Below are 20,151 nucleotides of genomic sequence, written 5' to 3' on the forward strand. Positions count from 1 at the left end.
AGGAATCGCTTATTCCAATCATACAGTAAATGTAACATTTTAGATTTAAAGTGATAAAGGTGAAAAAGTTTACTTCTGTCAGCAGCTAAGTGAATGGCTCTGAGCAGTCAGCAACAGTGAGTCACCACAACAAAAAAGCATTTTTAATTTATTTGTGATATTCCAGTTACTAAAGTTCAGCCAGGTATGAGGGGGGTGGGTGTGTGAAAATTAATTACCTGGCACTCTAAAAAGGACCAAAGCAATTAATGATAAAATCCACCAGGAAAACTACTTTGAAAGAGAAAAATTATCATAGATAATATAAAACCCCCCACATCACCACCATTAGTAAAGACAAATAAACAGAAAATACCCCCAAAAACTTCCACAACTAACACTGGAATCCTTTCCAAAATAACTGGTATTACTGCATTATGGAAAAAAACCCTCTTCACCAAAACCAAATCCCCCAAAACCAGACAGAAGTGGAAGTACTTCTTTCCCCTGCAGGAAATAACTATATGTGAATTCCCCAAAAAGGAAAACTTGAGGCCAACAACCAAGACCACCCATAAGATAAAATAAAGACATTTGTCCATTTGTCTGTGTGCTGGGTCAGGATTGTGTGTCAAGGGGGCTCGTCTCCATCCAGTCAGTCTCCAACACTGCATAAAATAGCCAAGGTGCCACAAAAGATGAGCCCAAGAAAGGAAATAAGATCTCCTGATGCAGCTGGATGCTGTTCTTTGAACAGCTGAGCTCCACCCCTTGGCTTTGCAAAGCCTGAAGTGTTTGAATGTCACTTGGGAAAACGCTGAGTGGATGGACTGACATGGACTTGATCAGCTGGCACCGCCTTGATCACATCTCTGCTTGTACATGAGTGGGTTATAAAAGCCCTCTAACTACAGACACCTGCATCTACCCAGATTACATCTGATAGAGGAACATCCACAAAGAGAAACATAAGTGTTTTCTGTTGCAACACATTATTAGAACAAGTGTTTTTCACTTGTTTACCAAAAATAGCTGAGATGAGATGAAAAAAGAACTTCCACCTACTTGAGTTTGTTTTCCTATAAGACCACTAGATCTGCATGACTTAGGAAAACAGACATCAATGCAATCCATTTTGATAAGCATTTTTTAATTTCTCTGAACCTCATTACACATCTGTTTTGCTGAAGCAGGTTAAGCACAGATGGCATCATCAGTTGTTCCTATCAAACAATTTTGAGATTAAAAGATGCACAATCTTTCAACTCTGCATCAATACTGGTTTTGGTCCCACTTGAAAGAAAAAAAAACCAGACACTAGACCTAACAGAAAGACGTAAATTTCTGGGGCTGAAAAATTTATGCAAGGAAGATAATCATGCATCGCTGATAAGCTTAAAATGACTCAATTTTGTTTAGGTTTTATTACTAAATGTGGTCACAAGTAAATCCTATAAAAGCTGCCAATGACAGTAGGTATGGGAAATGTCCATTTTTATATGCTATTTATGTGAACAATAAAAGGTTGTCACTTTTTAAAACACAAGATGAAAACAATTGAGTTTGGTAGTATCAAAATAGCAAATTAGGTATATTTTAATAATGAAACAGTTGGGAATGAAATTATTACGAGAATTAGGTCCCAAACCATCATATTCAGACTTCCCAACTAAACCTGCTAAGAGAGCCTCTTTCTCACTCTTGTAATGATGGTTCAAGACTATCCAAGCAGTCAGGTCCAGAGCACCATGCTGGTTAAATTACAGTGTGTTCTATGGTTATGTTTAAACAGTCATTTTATACAAGCCAAGGAGTACCAGAAGTACTCACTTTAAATACAAATAAAGGAGGCTACAGGACACAAGTGTTTCACCTGCCTTAAACTGAATGCACAAGTATTGAGAGAGAGCTAAACACAGGGTGTCCTTCCAGAAAATCCAGGGTCCAGGTCAAGGAAGGGAAGAAGAGAGAGTGAAAGGCAGCAGAGCTGTGGCTGTGATCTCTGGGAAACTGTTATGAAGAACCATAGATGCAAGATCCATGAGAGTGAAGGAAAACGCTCAGGAGAGAGAAAGCAGAGCTAGAACAGAGTTGAAAGTGGCTTGATTCCAGGCTTGCAGGCAGAAGGGAGTTTGAAGCAGCCAAAAATCAGTTTCTAACATCCCTCCTCACACTACACGAGCCCAGGGACTAATAAGCTTCACATGGGAGAGAAGCAAGGAAGGAGATACTCACATTTTAATGACTTCTCTCTTTCAAGATGAAAAAAAACCCTTCAAAATTCAACACTAAGCTAAGTTACTCAGGATTCCTACCCCTGTGTAAAAAACCTGTATAAGAGATTGCCCCAGACACCACATTTAAGAAACGACCCCTGCCACCTCCCCCCAAATTTTAAGTATTAAAATCCTTGCATTTTAGTTAGAGTAGCACCATAAATAAACCCGAAACTTTATCATCTTGTTAGTAGTTAAATAAAAGATGTGCAAGTTAGTCTGATGTGTAAACATTCATTCTGTTTCACAGTTAATTTTCATACAATCTCTAACCTCTCATTTTTTCAGCTGGCTTTATCACAAGCTCCCAAGCAAGGAGCACCTTATCAGTCCATCCAGAATGACCTGCTGTGTGCATTTATAAACATATTTGGCAAATCTGGAATAGGAAAGTAAGCATTTCTTCAGAACTTTAATGGTGGTAATTAAAATGAGTCATAAAGAACCTGGATGGCTTTAATGAATTGGGACTCTCCTCACAAGCAGCACAAGTCCTCTAACACGTCTTGTTTCCTCATTTTACTATCCCCAGACACAAAAACACGTGCTGTATTTCTTTGATCCATTATAACTAACAAGTCACGCTAATCAATGTTTGGATGATCTTCAGACGTGCAGCTATTCATCAAAAAGTGGAATTCTGACAGTATTTTTTTTCTTTTAAGGACTCTGTATTAATTCTGTGGAGTTCAAAAGCCAAAAGATGGGTTTGGTGTGGAGTGTTAAAAATAGGTTAGAAACGGTTGTAAAATAGTTGATAGATCATTAAGCATGTACTGTTAGTTTGGTTATTATATTGTAAAAGGGGTTAAAGAGTAGTTATAAGAAATGCGGTACTCACCGTACCGTATTACACCTAAGTAAAGTGCATCACCCCCCAAGCCAGCCTGGACAGAACTGTAAGGGCCAACCTTCATGCAAATGAAGGATCAAAAAAGAAACCAATCTAAAGGGCAAAAAATAGGATAAAAGGGGGGTTCTGACCCACTGAATCCGTGCCACTCCATTTGGGACATCATTGGGGCCATAGCTCCTGATCAGCCCCAGCGCCGGCGCTGCAGCACCCTCGAGGGGAATGCTCCTGCTCGGCCCGCGGGCCCCCTTGCTTTAGGCCTTTCTTTTTCTTATAATAAATGATGAAATCACTTTAGTTCCGGGAGCCTGCTCTCATTTTTATCATGGAGCTTCCCCTACCTGGCCGCTCTCCCACAGACCAGGGCAGGGGGAAGAAATGACAATATTTTGTGCGTTGAAATAAAGACAGGGAGCTCACTCATCTACCACCATCCCAGCACAACAGAACTCCCTCAGGGAATTTATTTATTGCCATTCCAACAGAGTCGGGCGGGAGATAATGAAGCCACAAGAGCCCTTGTCCTCAAGCACCCACTTCCCAAGCCAAGAGTTTTTTCCCTTCACTCCCAACCCTTCCATCCTTCACAGAATCACTTCCTCCCCACCATGACAGGAGAATGGAGGGGTCAGTCCATGGCAGCTCTGCCCTGCTTCTCCCTCTCCTTCCAGTTTTTCCCTATGCCAGGATGGGTTCTGCCCACACAGATCCCAATGTGGATCCCAGCATGGATCCCTGCTCCATGGCCTGTTCACGTCCCTCTGCTCAGCTCCAGTGTCTGTGGGGCTGTTTCTCCCCTTTCCCCCTCATCTCCCTGCCCCAAAGCTGCCATCCCAGAGCTCCCCAGCTGGGTTGAGCCCTGTGGAGGCAGCTGTGATCAGCCTCTCCCCTCACACACCATGCCCGGATCGGCCTCTCCCCTCACACCGTGCCCAGGCCAGCACCCGGCAGAGAGCTCGGGATCCCAGCTGGCCCAGACCCCCACACAGCCGAGCACAGAGCAGGCCCCGCTTCCCTGGGTTCCCTCAGGTGCCTTTGGAACACCACGGCTGCCTCTGTCATCTTCTCTAAATAAATACCACATCATATGGAAATATGTAACAGACCGGTATATTACAGCAATGACCTATTTATAGGCACTTTGTTACCATGACTTCATTTACCACCACTGTAAAGTCAGGATTTTGCCTCTCTCAACAGCAGTCCCTTAAGACATTCCCTATAAAACTGCCTTAAGCTGTAATGGGGGAGAAGGGCGCAAAAAATTATTTTCCTTATAAAAGCAAGTGAGTAGCTTTTCCCAGGTTCCTTGTTATGGATTTTGGTATCTACATTAGATATTAAAGCCTGCAAGCACTATCAGCACATGAAAGGAAATACTAAAGCTAGAAACAACACAAAAATCCTGCCTTTCTTCTCTGTTTTGTCAGGATGATTTTAATGAAGCAAATTACTCTGTATTAAAACTCTGTTGGAATTTAAAGATCTTTGCAATATTTATAGTTTAGTCTTGCTCAAAATCTGCAATATTACTATATGCAAACCTTAAACTTCACCTATCAAATTAGAGAGTATTAATCAAGTGCCTGTTGATGAATAAAGGTCAGGCTACAGGTCAACACAAAGTCATCTCAAAAACAGAGAAAGGAATTGAAGAGCAAAAAATTTGTGTGGGAGATGTGGACAGTACACAGGTGTCCTGACTGGCACCCACAGAAAAAGCAATTTGAGAACACAATTAATACTTGCACATATTCATCAGTTCTCTGTATGTGAGTAGACAGCTGGTCCTCTTGGATTACAGAACTAAAATGGACTTTAAAAACTCTTAAAAGATACAAACAACAAATAAGTGAAAATAACATCCAGCAAGAATAAAGTTAAGAAATCACAACTTCTCCTAATTAAAACTACAAACTCCATTTACTAAGGGTTGAGGCAGCATCCTGTGGTTTCCACAAGAGGCTGGGTTTGAGCTCACCCCTCTCTGACAGGACCACTGAACACTGAGAGTCACTGGATCATAGAAATGTTAAGGTTGGAAAAGGCCTCTACAATTGTCAAGCCAAACAAACAACATAATTCTTCCAAATCAAGTAACAGATTGAGAAAGGCATCTCAGTTTAGGCTTATTTTCATTCTTCTATCCTGAAAGTCTCTATTTATTAGTCCTCAATTTATTCATAAGGATGCATTATCATGAATTGTACTTATTTTGTCTTATGAATATTCATAGCTTTCAGCTTCAAACAGAAATTATTTACTCCAATAAAAATCTATCTAAATTGATTCTCTACTGTATTCACAGAGGGCATTTCAATTTACAGTTCGTAATAAAGCCCAGTAATCAGAGGGACAGAAAAAATAACTTCTTCAGACATTTGCCATTGAAAATGAGTAAAATATCTTGAAATACTGACATGTGACAAGGGAAGAACTTAAGCAGTAAAAAGAATGATGTAACATCAATAAAGAAAGCAAAAGCAGAGAATAAACAACAAAACAAAGCCTGTACAAGATAAACAGAGATGTTGCTACAAGCTTTTCCTTTCTATTAGATTAAATAACCTGCCTGAATTACCATATATCATACTTCAGCAGTAATTTTTTTTCTAGGTATACTATGTCCTTATGCTTCTTCCAAATAGCTCAAAAGCTGAAAGATATATTGAATTTACATCAATAATTTCACAAAAAGTTTCCTTGCACTCTTGGCAACAATCCAAGGAGAAACCAACAACCCTGGCTTTCCCTGAGCTGCAAAATAAAACTAAATTCTCAGAAGAATGAAGCCTGTGATATGAAGCCCTAAATCACAGAGGAGCTGATTGGATACAGGCACCTCACACCAGCAGTGCATATGCAAACTTCTCACCCCTCCTTATTCCCCCCATGTCTCCTAAATGTATTAGAAATTCCATTTGTGCAGCGCTTGTGCTGACCTCCCCCTCTCCTGAGGAGCATTTAATATGCTTTACCAGAAACCTTGTGCAGCAAAGCAACAACTGGATTGCCTCCAAAATAATTTCAGAACTCAATTGGACTGGACTGCACATTTAAAAAAAATAAACTAAATGCATTCAAATTCTTTACAATAAACCAAAAACAACAATGGTTTGTTCTGCTCCAAAATCAAAATGGTGTATTTAAATCAAAGCTATCTGCCAACACATCCAAAACCTGGTGATATCTTTTATCTGCTGCAAACCAAACAAACACCCTACAGCCTTAAACCCCATGCAGAGCGGAGCCCAGGTAGCACTGCAGCAACAGTAGCACTTAAGGAACAGCAGGACACAGGAGGACAATCCTCACAATGTCAGCAAAGCTCTTTTGCCTTGAAAAAGCTTTTCCTCAGACCTGCTGTGAGGGACAGTGGGTAATATTTAAACCTGTTGTCACAGTGCTCTCAGTTTAACAAATCAACCCGTTTCAGTTCAGAGCTCTCCACAGAATATTATGAAGAAAAATGTTTTTACAAAGGGTTAGTCCCAAACTATTGCTCTTCTTCAAGAAGAGAAGTGTTCTCTTATTTGTTTGTATCACCTCACAGACCTTAAATGATTAACTCACACTAATGTGCAATTCAGAGCCTATTTTTATTTATAGCAACTCAGTATAGTACAAACAACTTCTCCACTCTAAATATCAATTATGCCACACATGTAAATAGCTCTGAGTACAAGTTATTACACTCCCTGGAAGTCAAGATGTGCATCTTGACTCTCATATCTCTTCCTTATTTACAGCTTCAGATGCCTGAGTTGTCTAATACAGCAGCTTGGGACAAGTACAAGATGACAACATTTAACAGTTCCAGAAACAAGTTAAAACAAATCCAAGACAATTCTGGTATCTGACACTTCCTACTATCAGTATTCATAAGCTGTTGCTACTCTTAAACATCATCATCAGGAAATGCACCTCGGCCAGCATGAGCCAGGTATGCTGGGGTTAATTAGTGTTGTTTAGCTTTTTTGGTTAACAGAAAAAACAGGATGCAAAGAAGGGAGACTGGTCTTCTCCAGAAAAAATATAAGGGGCTCTGTGGGATAATTACTGTGAGAAGAGGAAAAATTTGGTTGAAAGAATACCCTAGCCCTACCTTGGCTGCCACTGCTGACAGCTGAGGGCTGCAGAAAACCCCACCTAAGGAGATTGTGGCACAGCCTGCAGCTTACCATTGCTTGGCTGAGAGTGAATTGAGTTCCTAAAGATTTAGGAGCGACAGCAACATTAACCTCATTTTCTAACATCACCATAAACTTTTAACAAAGCTTATGGAAATGGACTTGAAGGGGATAAACTTAGAGGTTTAATTCTTCATTTTGATAATACCTCAAAACAAGTGACATTAACACCCCTTTTCAATCCATACTACATTGATTGAATTCAGTTCCAAATCCTTTGGATATTAAATGTACTTATTTGTTTTTATGTTGTAAGAACATTTTGTTCTAGACATTCTTAAATGTAAGAATGTACAATTTAGGAAAAAATTCCATTCTGAGGAAAAAACATATGCATGCAAGGCTTTTGCTATTTAATTAAGGATGATTCCCTCCAGTCTTAAATGCCTCCATCATGACACAGATGTGTTAGGACAGAACATGAAGGCAACACATTCTGCTTTATCATATTTCTTCAGAAGTATGACTAACAAGACTAGATAAGTTAGCCTTCTGAAAGACAATACACCAAGGAAAGAGCCCAAGAACAGGAAGAGGCTTCTTTTTCCCCCTGTGATCTTTTTTCAGGTCATCATCCTGCTTTTTGTCCTGCTCCCTCCCATCAGGATCCTGAGCTCTCCCATCTCCAGGTCACTCTTGCTAAGGACACCTTTGACCTTCACATCCCCAAAGTGTCCTCCCCTGTTTGTAAACACGAGGTCCCAGCAGTGAAGGAGCTTTAATAAGCAGAACTAGAATTGGTACCAAATGTTCCCTGCTCACATCACCACCTTCCATTTTCCTCATAGACTTGAGTCTCCTCCTTACATTAAAACCACAGCCATAATGGACCTTTCCTTTCCAAAACACATTTGCTGAATCATGCGGGCTCTTCCAGAGGGAGAACTGACAGTCCTGAAATACAGCAAAGGTATTTCTTCTCCAGTCACAACTTCTGCTCCTGCAAGGCTTGGAAAATTGGTAAATGTGGCTGGAAGAGGAGCACTGCCAGCCTCCTGCTGGGATCTCACCACAGCCACCCAAAACGCTTCTTCCTGGAAGCACTGAGTGCCAGCAGACCCCCTTATTCTGATGGACTGGAAAAGAGGAAGCTGTGTGACCTTCACCTGCCAAAGATCTAAACCTGAGGACTTGAGAAGGATGCTGCATTCGATGCTGACTGGTGCTATTCACCTGTAAGCAGCAAACAAAAACATTCTGCTATCCAAGAGCGCTTCAGTTTCTTTTATAAGTGTGGATGCCTCTATACATCACACTGTCAGAAGACTTTTCACTATCATTTAAATGCAAAAGAAATGAAGGTATTCAGTAGAAAGCTTCCTACCCATGACTAAATGGTTACATTCTTTTGCAAATACAACATATCCCTCCACAAAAATCAGTATTTTAAGGTTGTTTTCTGCATGACAGAGAATTATATTACCTTTCACATCAGTTTTAAAGTAGAGTTAAATACTTTTGTTTACACTTTGAATAAACATGACATATTTATTGAAGTGGTCTTAATAAATAGTTAACATCCAAACTAATTGATGATAGTCATGCTAAGTTAGAACTTGCATGATAAATATCTTTGAAGAAATTCAAACTGATTACAGTATATTACAAGTTCTGTCAGATAAATAGTTTCCCTTTAGCAGTGCCTTACTGTGCCAAATTTTCAAGCTGAAAAATACTTTCTCCCTTAAGCATTTCCACTGCATTTAAATCAAACATCTGCTCTTCCAACACTATTTACATTCTTAACAGGGAACTTCACATCCAGTGGGGTTCAAGGATACAACCTGATACTTTCACCCTTTTCCCAGTTCCTCTCACAAACTGTCCCATAGGGCACAAAATTAATATTCTCCTTCACACACTGGAGGGCTCTAGAAGGAGTATTAGTGCTTTGGACCTGACAAACAGCAATTTTTTCAGAGAAAAAAGTTCAAAAGAAGTCCCAGAATCTGCAGGACTGGGTCAGTACAAGTCATCTTGAACATTTTTAACAATTCTTTCTCTCTGTCAGGGTCCTTGCAGGTCATATAAGTTCATTATGTTAAAGAAGATTTTGCCAAAAGCCACTTTAAAGTAGCATTAGGGGCACTTAAAACACTAAGAAACAAAACCACAAGCAAAACACACACCATTATTCCCACAAAATACAGAACACAGACCATTATTTGCAAACTGGTTTGATTAGTGCATTTTGTAATTAATGATCCTGGGCATGGTGCCACCATTTGTCTTCCAACATTTCTGTGAATCCCTAAAGAAAATTGCTGACTGGATTTCAGTGGTTTTCCAACTAAACTGTCTAATGGAAATTCAAAAAGTAAAGCCATTTCAACTATGTCTCTCATAGACAGGTTCCAGTAATTTTCAGTTCTCTAAAAGAGACAATTTCAGCTTCAAAGGAACAGTTCTAAGGAAAAAAGTCTGTGGTTTGCAAAGCCTGAGTCCACTGCCCAGCAGAGGAAAAGCCTTCACAAGGGAATCAGCAGCACATTTACCCAGCAGTTCCATTAGAGATTGATCCATTTCTACTGCTCCACACAGATGTTTGGTACAACTCTAATCCCTCCTGGAAGCCCTAACTTTGTCTCTATAAAATAGATATATAAAATAATAACTTGGCAGAGTTCAAAAAACAGCACAACTCTTTTCTAAGATTAAGACCAAGATGCACTGAAATTATGTATACCTTACTTGTAAGCTCAGGGTTTTTTGGAAGGGAAGCTGATCACCCAAGTTGTTTTCTAACTTTAAAAATTTACAATTTCAAAATTTTCAATTTCTGTTGTGCATTATAATGTAGTTATTTCTGTTCAAACACCAGAAATGAAACATAAAATAGTGAGAGTATGAAAATCAAAATTCCCTTACACATGAGGATTTTCTCATTACTGAAGTAATGATTCTTTATGGCTCTTTGAGCTATTTCAGTATATGCAAACTCCTGTTGATTTATCAACAGTTTTAACAGTAATGTTCAGTGGTGGCTCAGACACATTTTGTGCCTCCCACCATTATAAAAAAAAAAAAAAAAAAAGAAAGAGAAAATAAATGCAGGAGCCACAGCTCATTTCTGCAAAACATCTCTGATGTTCCTAATTTGGAGCATGACAGCAGGAGAAATGAGGAGCAGAATAAAGGGCTACACATACTTGAACCAGCAGCTATTACCAGTGACTAGATAACTGTTCTCCCTTGTTCAAGTCTGGATTTGAGTGTTTATACATAATGAACAAAAGGTTTCTAAAGAGGAAGATCCAGAGAATACCAGCTGTGGCAATGACCAGCACCATTTTCCTACAGCCTTGATCTCAGAGGGGTCATGGACACAAAACTTGTGAGAGCAGGAATATTGGGGAAGCCAGGACAGTTCTGAGCCTTGCAGGCCATGGTGGCTGTGCTCAGGTGCAGAGATCCCCATGTTTTAGGGATGATGTCTCCAGAGAACAAATAACAAATGGAATTGCACTGTAGGATCTACTCAGATACTCTGCGAGAGGAGAGTTTGGGTTTCAGAACAGCCAGAAATGCTGTTAGGAAGAGCCAGATCCATCAAAGTAAGATTTATATAAACAAATCATTTCTTCTGCAGCTCCACACATGGCCTCAGGAAAAACACTGGGAAAATAATAACTGATTCAAATGTAAGCTAAGCTACTTCACCCCATGAAAGAACATGTGAAGCTGAGGAGCTTTAAACTCTGGCACTGAGCTGATAGCCATCCCATAATACAGCAGGAGTGAAAACAAATTACAATTTAGCAGTTAAACAAAAAGCACAAAAAAGAAAAGCAGAATGCAGCAAATAGGATGTAAATTATAAATAAAGCCTGTTTTTAAATATTTGCTTTCAGTCATTCTGTAAAATATTCAAGTTTTTGGTAAATAAAAAATTAAAATAGTTCAAAGATGAGAGGCAGAATTACAAATAAAAAGCTAAGAGAAAACAGGTAAAACTCCCAGGATAAAGAATTAATTCCAACCTCTTCAATTTAAAAATGTTTGTTTCATGTATGTGACAAAGCAGTGCAAATATTTGTACAGGGACCTGTGGCTGGCAGTTGTTAAAACTGTAGATTTTAAACAAAGGTCCCAACAATGCCAGAACAAAAACATGGTTTTTGACTCCGGGCATTTCACTGTTCTAGAAAACAGTACCAAAGCATTCCTGTTAGTGTGGAGTGCAGGTAGCTCCTGAGCTTTTTTCCATCTATTTTAAATAGGGTCACCTTCTGAGGTGGAAGTTGGGTGTTTTCACTGGGGCTCAGGATGCTCCACAGACAAAAGCCAAATGGAAAGGAAGGAAAACATCACTGCACAGGGAGAATGGGGAAAAGCTCCAGTTAATCAATGACAGCCAAGCAGTGTCAGCAGCATTATTTGCTGCCTGGCACGTCTGGCAGAGCAGGGCCCTCCAGGACACAGCTGATTCCCAACTGCTAAACCTGCCCGAAAGGCAAAGGAACCGTCCTGACTCCCCCTGACACCTTCACCAGGCAACTGAACCATTTCTGGTGATCTCCCACTCAAGGATATCCAAAATATCTGCTGTTCCCTACAGTGTTTGAAACGTAGGAAAGCCCAAAAAAAAGGTATTGAATGTCAATCTTTTCCACAGTTTCTATATAAATAGCCAAAAAGCATGTCCTCACCAAGGAGATAAGTCATCAAAAACCACAAAGAATGTGTTTAAAGGGGTACAAGAATTAGCACGTCATCTCTGAAAGGCATCACTAGAGAGAGACTCCTAAAAAACCATTTGTCTTTTGCATACAATGCTCTGGGCCTGAAAGAATACAAAACACATCAGTGCAGCACATCCCCTACCTCATAGCATAATTTTTTTTGTATTTTAGTAATGCTGTTTTTCAACACAGCTGGTCCTGACTAAACAGATTTAAACATTCATCCATTCCAAGACTATAAAGGATTATTGTGATTATCTAGTCTGACTTCCTGCAGGGCACATGCCATAGAAACCTGCTCAGAGATTGCTGCAACAAACGTCCTCCAGGATAATGTGGCAACAAATCACCTAAAATACAATCCAGTCTTGTTTTAAAGATAACAGTAATAAAGAAACAACTGCTTTCCGTGATTAATCTACCGCTAATCACGCTAATTATTAAGAAGTGCCTTCAATACTATTCCAAATTTGCATGGCTCTGCTGTGTAAATACTGGGATTTGTCCTCCTTTTTTTTCTTTGAGAGAACTGACAGATTGTTGACAGATTACCATCATTATCAATCAGCTACCTGCAACCCTCCTCCACATACCCATTTATAAGTCACAATAGGCTGACTCCTCACTCAGCTTCTGCAGTCTGTCTGAGCAAATGTGCAAAGTAATCTCTTCACTCTATCAGGTTTCTGCTGGAACATTATTCTCACTTTTATTTATTTATTTAATTATCTTTCTATTTTGATCTATTATACATCAAGAAGACATGGATAAACAGCTAATTCTTTTGAGCAATAATGAAAATATCCAGAAAACATCATATTTTTTAAAGGTTGGATTTGACTCTGATTTTTTAGTCTAGAAATGACAAAATTACAAAAAATAATTTAAATCAAAAACTTGCAGGAAAGAGAAATGGAATGAGCTCTTCCCCTTGTTCATGGCAAATAGGATAAGGAACAACAAGCAGGATAGAAGATTGAGCAGAGCCTTCAGAAAAAAACTCTAACTCATGTGGTCCAAAAAGTACTAAATTTTTGAGAGGTTGCAAAATATCCACTGCTGCAGATACATTTTTAAACAGTCAACACAAGCACATGTTGAAAATGCCATAGGTGGACCTTAACTGACTGTAAAGGACTCAAATGCACTGGATTACCTGGAGGTCCACTCCAGGTTCCCCCTCCTAGGCCTCGCTGCCATCATGGATCACCCTGGAACATTTCTGGCTGTTCCCCATCTATTCTGAAGAGGACTCTGCAGAATCAGCAGCAGCTGCCCAGCAATCACCTCGTTAATTTATACAGAGAATTTTTCAATTATTCTCCCCCTCTGCAAGTCCAGATGCCCCCTGTCTAGAAAGGCAAGACTTCTGATCCTCTTAGCTATCAAAAGCAAGGAAGAGGCTGATGTTGGATTGGTTTGCCATAGCAATGTTCCATCATGTTGAGTGTCACTGCACCTCAGGACACAAACACCATCTGTGGGGCCTTTCTATATTTGGAGGTATTGGAGTCAGTACTGTTTAATTGAGCCAAGTGTCTGACAGAAACCACACAATTTGTGACCTAACCATTGTTTAACTTCCTATTTCTGCATCATCAGCAATTTCTATGTCACTGATTTTTCCAGATTGCTATTAATAAGACTAGTGAATAACAGACAAGAACACATCCCTGCAGGTCCTATTACAGCCAGCAGCACTAAATAAAAATTCTCCATTTTCAACTGCTTTCTTATCAATTCATCTGGTTTTAAACCACTTAAGTAAGTACTAGATTTAATTCTACACTTAATTTCTTTAATCATTGTGTCAAGGGAGGGTTAGTTAATAGCATCAGATACTGGAAATTCCAACTAGATAAAAGGAAGATGTTTTTTCCTTGTGGGTGGTCAAAATCTAGAATAGATTTTTTCCAAGAGATGTTGTGGGTTCCTCAAAAATATTCAAACCTCAACAGCACAAGATCCCCAACAACCTGCTCTAATAGGGTCTGCTTTGGGGAGGAGATTGAACTGGAGACCCCCAGAAGTTCCTTCCAACCTACCCAGTTCTGTGATTCTGTGCACGTAAAACTGAAGACACAGCAGTAAAACTCCCTGTGAGCCAGGTGAATATTCTTCATCTAATTCTATCTGATTTTTAAAGCTGAAACTCCATGATGGAGATAACAAGCACAGCAATAATCAAAGTCCCACAATACAAGAGTCTGCAGTTACAAAAATAATAAATCTGCCATTAGACTACTACCAATAATATAAAAACTCTTTTTCTTGGTAACCACTCAGTTATGATACTGAAATTTAGTACTGTGGCAACACAGCCCATTTAATCCACCAGAAATTCCTGTCTGAATTGCCTTCTGCTTCACAATATGGATGAAGCTGCACTGCAATCCTTCCCACGGCAGGAGCTATAAAATCACATTTCTTTCCTCTACACAGCCACTTATATGCAAGAAAATCTTTTTTTTTTGTTAGACTGAGTTCAAACTGGTAAAGAGGTTCAATATCATGGGGCAGAGGGGTAGAAGAAATCAGGAAAGGAAAGGTGATGGCTTACATTGTTCAACCCATCAGAAGGTCCTGGCCAAGCCAACTTGAGGACCTCTAGCAAAGATGTTCATAAGGCACAGCTCTCTCATTTCCTCTCATAAAATGGAGGAACTCCATTAGAAAATGGTGCCATCCACTGCCCAATATTGTTCTCAAAAAAGCAGCTGAGATAGTACCAGTGTTTGCACTGGAAAGTGTAAATGTACAAATGATAAACATGGAGTATAAATGGTTCAGCCTATTGTCCATGTGTAAGAGAATTCTGGCTTTTCTTTTGCAAAGCCTGTCAACTACCTAGATATGCATTTCCCAGATTTACTGACAAAAAATCCCCTTGGAAAATAGTAGTGGAATGTGTTAGAGGTGTTAAAAAATTATATCTTAAAACAGGGTATGGCTTTTCTAGGATAAATAAAACTGACAACTAGAAAAGATTTATTTTAGATTGCTTCACACAAGAGAATTCTTTTTAAAAAAGGAAAGTACACAATGTCTGTGTTTCCTCTTTCTGCAACTATTTTAATACCAGCATTCTGTTCTTCATCTAACACAGCAATGCAGTGGCTTCAAGAGAAATATCAAATCATCATTATGTTCCTTCCAGAATACTATGCTGTTAACAGAGTAACTGTTAAACACAAGTCTTGCATTTAGCTGTGTTTCTAATGTAGATTTCCACGATGACAGCACCAGAATCACAGTGAGAGCTGACAAGCCTGGCAATTATTGTCAGCTCCGAGACAGAACACTCACCAGCTACTTCAGAATATGACACCAAAATCCAACAACAAGCCTAAGTGGCTCATTAAAATCATCCTCCTGACTCTAAACTTGTCAGTGATGCTGCTAGTTCCCCAAAAACAAACTGCCATTCTGTTTCTGTTCTGTGACACAAGGACCAGACAAAAACTGGCAGAAAACTTATTGTTTGTTTGTATTTTCTTAGCACTCAATTGGTCACAATATTTTCCCCATTTGAAAGGCAACTGGATATCCCCATCTCCCTATCCCTTTTGCCTCTTCAAGAAATAACTGCAACATCTCTTCACATCACTCCTTATCAGCTAAACAAATTGTCCAGTCAATTTTTTAATTGCAGGAAAAATTAAGTCAACACTTTTTTATTGTCCTCTTTCATAACAGTTAAAGTAACAACTAAACAAGAACAACTGAGTTATTTAGGAAAGCAAGAAGTATCCAACAAAATTCAGGAAATAAAAGAAAACACAGTAAGGTTTCATCAAAATAAAGACTGGGACTGATTGACTGGGAAGTGCCTGCCAGGGAGCCTGGGAAATGGAGATGAGAAGTTAATGCAAAACTCGGATTGGGATCCTGTAAAAAAATGAGATAAAAAGGGACAAATGAGGGGAAAGAGTCTGGTGGAAGAAATGGGGCAGCTGAGCTCACTGCATAAAAGTCCAAATCAAAGTTTCCCAATATTTAGAGCAGGGTTTTTGTCTGTTAAACATCTGAGGCCACTGAATAATTGATAGGAGTTCTGACAGACTCAGGGGGCTGGTCCTCGGAGCACAGCCATGAGCCAGCCTGAACTGAGCTGCCACCCTGCACAGGGCTTTGAGAGCTCCACAAAGGTGACAGGGTTTGATGTCTTCTAAAAAAGCACATCTTATGTAATAGGCACCTCCCAATTCAATGTGACAGGTTAGTTGTTTTTTGGGGTTGGTTTTTTTTATATTTTGGAAATATAAAGATATACTACATCTCTCTAAGGATCCAGCATGTCCCATAACTTCCCAGATAAAAAATTTCCATCATCACATAAATTTAAATGAAATTAAAATACTAATAATACCTATAAACAATAAAGTTGTTTGATTGTTACAAAAAACCCCAAATCCACACAGTGAGTAAAATCTTATATTCCTCCTCCCTATCTTCCATTCTAACAACTATTCCATAATTAACACTTTTATTTACAGTAATTCCATTAACTCTATCATGAAAACCTGCCACACACCTGTTTCTTTAGAGTGTGCTTTTCATTAGTGAACACACAGTCAGATTAAAGAGAAACCTTTGCTGCTGCTTTTTCCCAGGTTACCCAGAAAATAAGATAATTTTTTTTTACTACTGTGAGCCACTATTCTTTGCTACACTTTAGAAGTTCATTAAATTCCATCTAAGCAGCTTTCCAAGCATGTCCCTTTAATGAGAAAATAACAAGTCCATTTGACAGTACCAGTAAAGGCACTTACCAGCATTAGGCACTCACTGGGCAGAATCTCACCTGCAGGGAAACTGCAGTGGAAGGTAACTGGCCACAAGCACTTCAAATTAAACTTGAGCTGTTCAGGTCACAACAAAAATTCTGATACCAAAAATGTTACTACTTTACTCCTTAAAAGTGGTAACTTCTCTGTGTAGCTACCTTTAAAGTGGTAGCTTCCCTGTGCACCCTGCACAGCCTGCCAGGTCACATACTGGCCAGAAAGACTTTATTGAGATTACTGAAAAAAAACCATAGCGGAAGGCAGAGATGGATTCCCAATATAAAATTACTGCCTTCGAAACTTTACTGGCCTACCCTAAAATATTATTATGTGCTGTCAGGAATAGATGTGGAAATGTACAACACAGGGATCACTTCTGGGACTTTAACACCTGTTTATGCACCTGTACACAGTAAAGTGAGCTTGAGCTAATTCATAAAAGAAAGCTGGAATAATTATTCTCAAATTAAAGAAACACTTTCAGTAATATCACAGTCAAAAATCTGCATTTTTGATAAGCATCAGTAGGAGGGCACTGATCAAACTGCAAGGAAGCTCAGACTCCCAGCCAGCTGCCAAGTGACTGCCCAGGGCTGTTCTGTGCCCACCCCACTGCTGCTTGCTGAGGGGTGGGTGGCAATGTCACAGGCAGGAGGGGACAGCAGGGGAGAAACTGCCTCTCTCAGCAGCAGTGCTGCCTTACAGCAGTGTGGAAAGTCCAGAGAGGTGTTAAATAAGTGTCCCTCTGCTTGGGACAGGATGCAGGCTCAGCTCTGTTCCTGAATGCCTCTTCACAGACTACAGAACAGGCATTCACAAACGCCCCATCAACTCTGAGGATGTATCAGAAAGAATAAACTGAAATCTGCTCCATCAACCACAATTTAATTTAGATCAAACAGCCAATGCTTGAACAGCAAAGAACATAAAAGACACCACTGTTTGCCCTGCTCTGTAAAGGGCTTTGAACTCAGACTTCTGTCGCTTTGCTGAAACAAACACACACTTCAGATAACGAACTCAGGGCTCAGCATCTTCCAGATTTATGAGAAGCTCTTTCAGCTCAGGGAGATTGCAAAACTCACACCCAGCTCAGCAAAACACAATGAAAAGAAAGAATTAATATAGTTATATTGGCCCTAGGAAGCCCTGTGCCAAGTCACACAAGCACACAATCTTAACTGCTGTGGGTTAGACTTTGACCAAAGAGTAGACCTTAAATACCAAATCCATAATTAACTAAATTTCTTTGAACCCAAAGCTATTACTTCTCCCCCATCTCTACAGCAGGGCAGGTTCCTGGATTTCCTGGGTGTGTGCAGCTGCTGTGCAGCTCCCAAATCCCCTCAGCCACAGCCCTGGGGGATGCAGGGTTTGCCTGGGCACTGCTCAGGCACCTCCAGCCCTTGCTGTGCCCTTGGCAGCTGCAGGAGTTGGGGCTGCAGCAGCACAAACTACAGACCACATCCACAGAAGGCACTGATACACAGAGCTACACATATATTATCAGAAAATAATATAACCCTACACATGATTTATGTTTTCCATTATTCCAGTGACAGTTTTTTTCTGTAATATGTATTGGATCTCATCTAAACACTCTGGATCTTGACCTATTAGGGGCAGGGAGCACTGGCAGTAAAAAGAAATGAGTATTTGTTTTATAAACTGTTAGGGTGCCCTAAATACCTTTTGGAGTTAATTCTTCATATCATCTGATGGATTTTTCCCCCTCAAAGGCAGTAGGATAATTTCAGGAATAAGCACACAATCAGAGTATCATTCTCACTAAACAATACAGTGATGGCAGTGACAGCAACTAACGACTTTGAAAACAAACTTGGCAATCAGTATTCTTTTGATATTTAATCAACTTTTATGACTGAACCCAAGGCTGTATCTATGACCAACCAGCAAGCACAAGGCTCTACTCTAAATTAAAAAGGAAACAAAACCACCATGGAATTTACAGGAAGATGAACATAAAAAAAATGTGAGAAGCTGAGTTCCAGTACTCTCACAGAAACCTCTCCCAATTTTTTTAGATTTTTCTTTCTTTGCGTTCCTTCTATTTTAAGCAATCTATGTGTAAAACATAGCATGATTAATTTCTAATAAACAACAAAGCTTTAGGAAACAGAGAGAAGAATTTCTGAAAGAACACATTTCTCCAAAGGCCATTAATCACTATTAACTTAAAAATAAGATGTAACAATCACCATTTAAGAAATTATGTGAGCAGTTTCCAAAGATAAAATTTTTATTAATTTTCCCCTTCTTCATTCCAACAGTCACCAAAAAACTGTTATGAGAAGTCTGCTCAAAGAGAAAGTCGAGAACTCAAGAAAATGTGGATGAACAACAACTGAAATTAGCCTTGCTGTCTGTGCTTTCCAGTAGTTTTTGATTGCATGACCACATCCAGAAAATCTCTTTATTTTGACTGACCCAGGAACAACACTTCAGAGTTTCATTGCCATTTGTGGCTCAACATACAGTTCCTAGGGCTTAGTTCACTAAAAATTATTCAAACCTTACCATAAAGGTAGATATTTCCCATTCCTAATATTTCTGTGTAACACTGAGCATCCAAATGCTTTAAACCTACAATATTTTTATGAAAACATATGCAAGACTAGAGATGTATAACTTTGGTTTTACAGAGAGATTGAAGTTCTTATCAGAACCCTTAGGGACAAAGTAGACTGGACTGGGAACACTGGCATTTCTCTGGTTCTTGGATGTTTGCCTTTGTCACCCTGCTTATACTTCTAGAACAGTTTTAATTTACCAATTATCCCTACATTATATCCAATGATGTGGATGGAAGCTGAAATAAGAAAGAGGAAACAGGTCTTCAATAATCTTAATATTTTCATTTCACCTTAATATGTCATGTAAAATTAATTGTCTATCCATTTGCCAGCCTTACTACTGAGTTTTTAAATTGAGATGCATTTTTATTCCTGTTTGTTTATCAACCACTGCTTCCTCTCCAGCCAAATGCAACAATGCAGAGTAATCAGATTTGGCAGCCCAAGTGCTGGCTGTCCACTGCTGCAGCCACAATGTTTGCTCACTGTCACTCCAGTCACAAAGGATTTAGTCTACTTGTGCTACACTGATCCATATAACACTGATTTTCCTACCCCTCTCACCTGTGAAACTTTCTGCTACCCACTCCTCTTAGAAAACAAATATCATTTTGTTATGTACATATACATTTAAATTACAATAACTATTAATCACCACAATTGTTTCAGGCTAGTTGCCTTTTCTCTCTTTGTATTAAGGACAGAAACAGTAGAAAGTGGCATAAATCAGGATAAGACTGAAGGACACTTCTTGATACCACATGGACCACAGTGCCATCCAGGCTGCCAA

General features: G+C 39.4%; 1 protein-coding gene across 1 annotated transcript in view; it reads right to left on the reverse strand.

Annotated features, from left to right (window-relative positions):
• Positions 1-20,151, reverse strand: part of DOCK3 (dedicator of cytokinesis 3) — a 165,776-nt gene that overhangs the window by 124,860 nt on the left and 20,765 nt on the right. The gene's annotated exons all lie outside the window — the stretch shown is intronic.

This window comes from Geospiza fortis, unplaced genomic scaffold (assembly GCF_000277835.1).
Source record: "Geospiza fortis unplaced genomic scaffold, GeoFor_1.0 scaffold78, whole genome shotgun sequence".
NCBI lineage: Eukaryota > Metazoa > Chordata > Aves > Passeriformes > Thraupidae > Geospiza > Geospiza fortis.